Raw genomic sequence first — 7,012 nt, 5'->3', positions numbered from 1 at the left:
GCAAGCTGGTGCAGCCATTCTGGAAAACAGCATGGAGCTTCCTCAAAAAGTTGAAAATAGAGCTACCCTATGACCCAGCAATTACACTACTGGGTGTTTACCCTAAAGATACAAATGTAGTGATCCGAAGGGCCACGTGCACCCGAATGTTTATAGCAGCAATGTCCACAATAGCCAAACTATGGAAAGAACCTAGATGTCCATCAACAGATGAATGGATAAAGAAGAGGTAGTATATATATACAATGGAATACTATGCAGTCATCAAAAGAAATGAAATCTTGCCATTTGTGACGACGTGGATGGAACTAGAGGGTATTATGCTTAGTGAAATAAGTCAATCAGAGAAAGACAACTATCATATGATCTCCCTGATATGAGGAAGTAGAGATGCAACGTGGGGGGTTTGGGGGGTAGGAAAAGAATAAATGAAACAAGATGGGATTGGGAAGGAGACAAACCATAAGAGACTCTTAATCTCACAAAACAAACCGAGGGTTGTCGGGGGGGGGGGGAGGGAGAGAGTGATGGGGTTATGGACATTGGGGAGGGTATGGTTATGGTGCGTGCTGTGAAGTGTGTAAACCTGGTGATTCACAGACCTGTACCCCTGGGGCTAATAATACATTATATGTTTATAAAAAACTAAAAAAAATAAATATTCAAAAAAACCTCAAGTTATAAAACAAAAAGAATATATCTTTCCCCTCCACCTCAATATTTATTTTGACAAAAACCCAACCTAAAGAAAAACTGAAAGAATGGGACAATGAAAAATCCATGTACTCTTTATCTAGATTCACCAATTGTGGTTCATTTGATCATTCTTGTGGTAATTAAGTAGGTAGGTGGACAGATAGATGCCAAGCCATTTGAAAGTAACTTCCAGCTATCATGACACTTCACCCCTAAATAATTCAGTGTGTATCTCTGAAGAATCTAAGCTGAACAGAGTTCCTCCACCTGTTTCACCTTTCTTAGCATGAATATTTTTGAAAGGTCCAGAGCAGTTGTCTTATAAAGTGTCCTACAATCTGGATTTGTCTGATCATTTCCTCATGGTTAGACTGAGATTAAACATTTTTGTCAATAGTAGAGCATCCCATCAGGAGGCATATAAATCCATCTGTTTGATAGTGATGCTGCTAAATTTGATCACTTGGTTAATACAGTTTCTATCCGCTCTCCCATTTAAAGGTTCACTTATTTCTTTGTAATTGCTTAGTAACTTAACCATCAATTGTTCATCTTTGCCTCAATTACCCATTACACTGATGATTAAAAAATAATTTCCTAGTTGCTTTCCACATTTTATTAGGGTATTTCTGCAAGAAGAGCTTTCTGTCATTGACTCTTCACTTGTTTTTTTAATATCATGATAAAGTCGTGGCTTAATTTTTATTGAGTGTGTTATGACCCCTTACTACTATTATTCATTTTGATCCTTGAATTGTTCCAAATGCAGACAGTGGAAGCCCCCAGTAAGCTAGCGTCTGTGTCCTTCTGACATGTTCCCATTACTCATTGAGCATTTGCTTTCTTTGTTAGAATAAAATGTTCTAGGCTCATCTTGTACTTCCCTATTCCACACCTGAAGTCAGCCATTTTTCCTTGGAGCCTTGGACCTTCCACTAGGGAATGGTATTACAGACTGAGATATGGATGCTGGAGATGCTCGTTGCTTCTAGAGTGGTGTTATTTTAGGCTCTCTCAATGGACTGAGCTGCAAGCTGAATTTTTAAAAATGACTTGATCCTTATGCCTCCAATTCAAATCTCATACCATGGATTTTTGCTCTTGTCATGGTATATTTCTATATCCTCCCAGAACCCTAATTACCAGTGATATCAACATATTGTTTTATTCTGCAATACATATAAAATCAGTTAACATCAATGCCATCAACAAATCCGCCAAGTTCAAGTTTTCCTTGCAGTTCTTGTCTCAGTATGTGCTATTGACAGTACAGAACCAAAAGACTGGTATCCTGGATGGTCACAGGCTCATTTTGAGATATAATTGAGTTCACGTGTCTGTCACAGTCCTTTCACATCGTGGCCCCCTCATTTCTGAATTCTGAACTGTTGTCTATCTTTATTTTAGCTCAATTATGTTTCTAAGTAACTTTTTCAGGGTGACGTATATTTTCTGAGATCTTGCCATATCTCTGAATTCTTTCTGCTGTCTTTATACATGAGTGGAAATTTGTATCGCCTTATCCATTTATTAAGTTTATTCCAAATATGTTATAAATCTGATGCTATTACTGGAACTTTATTTAAAAGTGGGATTTTAGGGGCACCTGGGTGGCTCAGTGGGTTAAGCCTCTGCCTTCGGCTCAGGTCATGATCTCAGGATCCTGGGATCGAGCCCCGCATCGGGCTCTCTGCTCAGCAGGGAGCCTGCTTCCTCCTCTCTCTCTCTGCCTGCCTCTCTGCCTACTTGTGATCTCTATCTGTCAAATAAATAAAATCTTAAAAATAAATAAATAAATAAATAGATAAAAGTGGACTTTTGTCCTGTTGTTTTTCTGATTATAATAATAGATATTGGTATCTTTGTTTTGAACAAGGCCACATTATTAAAATCATCTTATAGTTCAAATGGTTTTAATTGATTTTTGTGGCTTTTCTGAAAGATAAATATATTATTTGAAAATACAGAAGCTCTTCTACTTAAATGGTATAAGTAAGTGAATCAAAAAGTGTTTACTCACCCCAATATTTGTTAGTACAAAATGACAGCATATGAACAATTGTTAATAACATCCAATGTGATGTGATGTACTTTTGCTCAGGTGCATTAAAATCAGTGAACATATATAGCACTAAGTTTATTTTTTAAATTAATTTATTTATTTTGAGAGTGAGAACATGAGCAGGAGAGGCAGAGGGAGAGGGAATCTCAACCAAACTCCCCACTGAGTGCAGAGCCCAACACAGTGCTCCATGCGGGACTTGATCCCATGACCCTGAGATCACCACCTGAGCCAAAACCAAGAGTCAGATGTTTAACCACTGCAACACCCAGGTACCCCTAAGTACACGTTATACCTGCAGAAACAAAATTAAATGCAAGTGCTAGTCATAAACCTTGAACATAAAATAAAATTAGACTAAGTAAATTATTTAGTAGCAATTGCCAATGTCATTAGTAAATTAGACAACTGATAAACTACCACAGTTAGGGAGAAGGATACCAGAGTAAAATCAAGCTCAATAATTTTTTTTTAAGATTTATTCATTTATTTGAAAGAGAGAGAGAGAGAACACACATGGACGTGGGCAGCAGGAAGGGCAGAGAGAAACGGAGAGAGAAAATCTCAAGCAGACTTCTCACTGAGCATAGAGCCCAATGTGGGGCTTGATCTCAGGACCCTGAGATCATAACCTGAGCCAAATCAAGAGCAAGACACTTAACTGAATGAGCCACCCAGGCATTCCACATGTTATTTTAAAACATGTAACTGCATTCATATGCATTCCTATATGTAAACATATATGCATACACAAAGTCTCTACATGAATTATTCTAAACGGTTCAACAACTAAAGGTGAAAAAAAAAATCATTCTTAAGACTTCCAACAAGAACCCAACACACACATTATACAGGTACATAACATTTACATAATCCTATCACATATAAAGTTCTACCTAACAAAGGCTCAACAAAGCAGATTTATCTTCTTCCTCACTTAAAAAGAAAAAATTCTAAATGAAATTCTTAGTGAATAGAGAAAATCATTCTTCTTACACTTCTTCTTTCCTCAAACTTAACGAAATTTGTGAGAAAATCAGCATGATGGAAGTCTGATGAAAGCAGAGACCTGGTCTAAGGGATCCCATATGCCCAGTATCTAGGACCCTGCCTGGAGCATAGTAGGCACGTGGTAATTACTTTGTAGAATAGACGCACAGAAACAGGGCTCCAAAGAGAAAGGATGAGTCTCAACCACCACACATTTTAGATATGCAGGGCAGGTAAGTAATGCAACAGTTTTAAGTGAAGCCTGTTTGGCTTACTTATATTGAAATATAAATTATTTGCCCAGCTGAGATATTACTGACATATAACATATCTAAGTTTAAGGTGTACAATGTGATAATTTGATACCCATATATGTTGCAAAACAATTATAATTAATAAGGTTAGTTAACACCTCCATTCCCTACATTCAAGATCTATTCTCTTAACAACCTCTATTTCCTCTACTTCCATGTGTTCACCTTTTATAGATTCTAACATACAAGTGAGATCATACAGTATTTGCCTTTCTCTGACTTAACTGACTCAGTGTAATGTCTCCAAAATCCATCCACATTGCTGTAAAAGGCAGGATCTCCTTCCTTTTAATGGCTGAATATTCCACACAACATACCGCATCTTCTTTATCCATTCAGTTATCCATAAGTGAATTCTCAGATTCATACCATGTCTTGGTTACTGCAAATAACACTGCAATGAAGATGGGAGTACAGATATCTCTTCAAGATAATTATTTTATTTCCTTCATACACACACACATACACACACACACAGAGAGAGAGAGAGAGAGAGAGAGAGAGAAGTGTGATTTCTGGATCATATAGTAGTTCTATTATTTTTTGAGAAACCTCCATACTGTTTTCCAGAGTGGCTGTATCAGTTGGCATTCCCACCAGCAGTGAACAGAGGTTTCTTTTTCTCCACATCCTCCCCAACACTGGTTATCTCTTGTCTTTTTGATGACAGCCATTCTGACAGGTGTGAGGTGATACCTCATTGTGGTTCTGACTTGCGTTTCACTGAGATAGGTGATGTTGAGCATCTTTGCATGTGCTTGTTGGCCATTTGTATGTCTTTTTCAAAATATTTTGGGTTTCATTCCACTTATTTGTCCATTCCTTGGTCAATTCTTGAACTCTTGCTTCATTCTGCTGAAGTTTTTCCTCCATACTTAAGGCTGTGGGGAAGTCTAAGAGGGCAATCTGATTCCCTTGAGCAAGCAGCATTTTCAGTCTGGCTATTTCGGCACGCAGCTCACGGATGAGCTTGACGTTGGCGTCCTCATTAATAGTAGGCTTGTTGATGATGTTTTTGGCTCTATTTGCATAGCGAAGAGTACTTGGGATTTCTCCGTAATTGACATCTGCAGGTGAAATGGTGGCGATCATGATGGTTTTAGAGTTCCCACCAAGGCTATCTTTCAACAACCAAGTCGAAACAGAATCCCTGTAAGGGACAAAAACTTGCTTCTTCTTCACAAGAGAGTTTGCCGCGTCCTGAGATAAGTCGGCTAAGGCAGAAATGACATTTCCCAGAGTCACGAGGGATTTGTTAATATTCCCCCCTTCCTTCAGTCTGACCCCAGGGGCACCAGTGGCGTCTGCGCGCTCACTTCCAGCAAGATCAACTAGGTGGATCTTACTCACGGTTTCATAGGGCATTTCAGAATCAAATTTTGCCTGAGTGAACTTGATGGTGAAGATGGCATGAGATCTGCTACTGACATCGTTCATCCCAGTCGCTGCTGTGGTTCCATTGATATTTCCGCATCCATTAGTTCTTCGACATCACCGTAATTCTGTACTAAATGTTTGGATAAATCCTCAACATACGGTCCTTCTTTTGGATGCTCTCGGACTCTTAGATTGAAGGTTTTGGATGACTTCCGCCTAAGTAGATCTCTCACACGTTCGTTATAAATTTCCAAGTAACTGACTTCCTTTTGAAAAGACGCTTCATCCCATCTGGTGGTTTCATTTATCTGACTGAAGAGCCCTTCACAGATCCGAGGTATTAAGACAGAATCACCAGAATTTCCCATCATAGTGTATGACTTTCCCGATCCAGTTTGCCCATATGCAAAGATACAAGCATTATAACCTTCAAATGCAGACTTCACGACATCTGTGCCGAGGGTTTTGAAAATCATTTCCTGTGAGACATAATTTGGACTTTTCAGAACAGCAGAATAAAAAGAGAAGTCATAGGTGAAGGTCTTGGTCCATTCTCTTCCTGAGTCCCCAGTCCCTCCTTCTGGTATCTTTAAGTTTGTGATTGTTGTTTTGCTTTTCTCCATTTGAATAATGAATTTGGCTTCCAAGTCCTTTTCCCTGCGATTCATGGGCCCAGACCCTCACGGCCACCTTGACTGATGCCATAGCTCATCCCGGCCCGGCCCACGCGGGCTCCCACCTGCCCAGTGCCCCGCGGCCACCCGAGACTCTCGCGACTCTGCCCTCAGCTCCCGCCCCGCAAGCTCAATAATTTACCCAACATTACAGTATATTCTTTCTTTTGTATGTTGATTGATTGATTGATTGATTGATTTGAGAGAGAGAAAATGAAAGAGAGCATGAGAGTGGAAAGGTCAAGTGGAGAAACAGACTACCCACAGAGCAGAGAGCCCAATGTGGGGCTCAATCCCAGGACCCTGGGATCATGACCTGAACCGAAGGCAGAGGCTTTAACCCACTGAGCTACCCAGGTGCCCCTTACAGTGTGTTTTTAAATGATTTAAATTTATTTATTAATTTTTATTAATTTATTAATTTATTAAATTAATTAAATTTATTAATTAAATGCAATTAGTGCATTTTAATTTGATCTGTGAGCTTCTCTGTACTGTGTCTGCTGGGATCATTTGTCCAGCTAATATATTTGGAAGTTTTGTTGCCCAAAGGTTATTTCCCATGTGACAGCAAAATTAAGGACAAATGTATTAATTCCTACAATTTTTTAAATATTTTATTTCTTTGTCAGAGAGATAGAGCACAAACAGAGGGGAGCAGCAGGCAGAGGGAGAAGTAAGCTCCTTGCTGGGCAGGGACACCCCTCCCCCCCATACAAGATTCCATCCCTTGGGATCATGACCTGAGCCGAAGGCCAACACTTAACCAACTGAGCAATCCAGGCCTCCCAATTCCTACAATTATTTGAAATCATTTAAAAGGCAAAATCTCCACTAAGTTGTATTTCAAAAATTTAATCATTCCTTTTTTTTTTTTTTAAGATTTTTTATTTATTTGA

The 7,012-nt window shown here is 39.1% G+C and overlaps 1 pseudogene; it reads right to left on the bottom strand.

The window, feature by feature from the left end:
• Nucleotides 1-4,839: 4,839 nt before the first annotated feature.
• Nucleotides 4,840-6,144, bottom strand: LOC111156792 (annotated as a pseudogene).
• Nucleotides 6,145-7,012: the final 868 nt, after the last annotated feature.

The sequence above is a fragment of the Enhydra lutris genome, unplaced genomic scaffold, assembly GCF_002288905.1.
Source record: "Enhydra lutris kenyoni isolate GAN:26980312 unplaced genomic scaffold, ASM228890v2 scaffoldscaffold49, whole genome shotgun sequence".
Taxonomy (NCBI): domain Eukaryota; kingdom Metazoa; phylum Chordata; class Mammalia; order Carnivora; family Mustelidae; genus Enhydra; species Enhydra lutris.
Note: the sequence above shows the minus strand (reverse complement) of the source record. Positions and strands in the feature narration are given on the sequence as shown.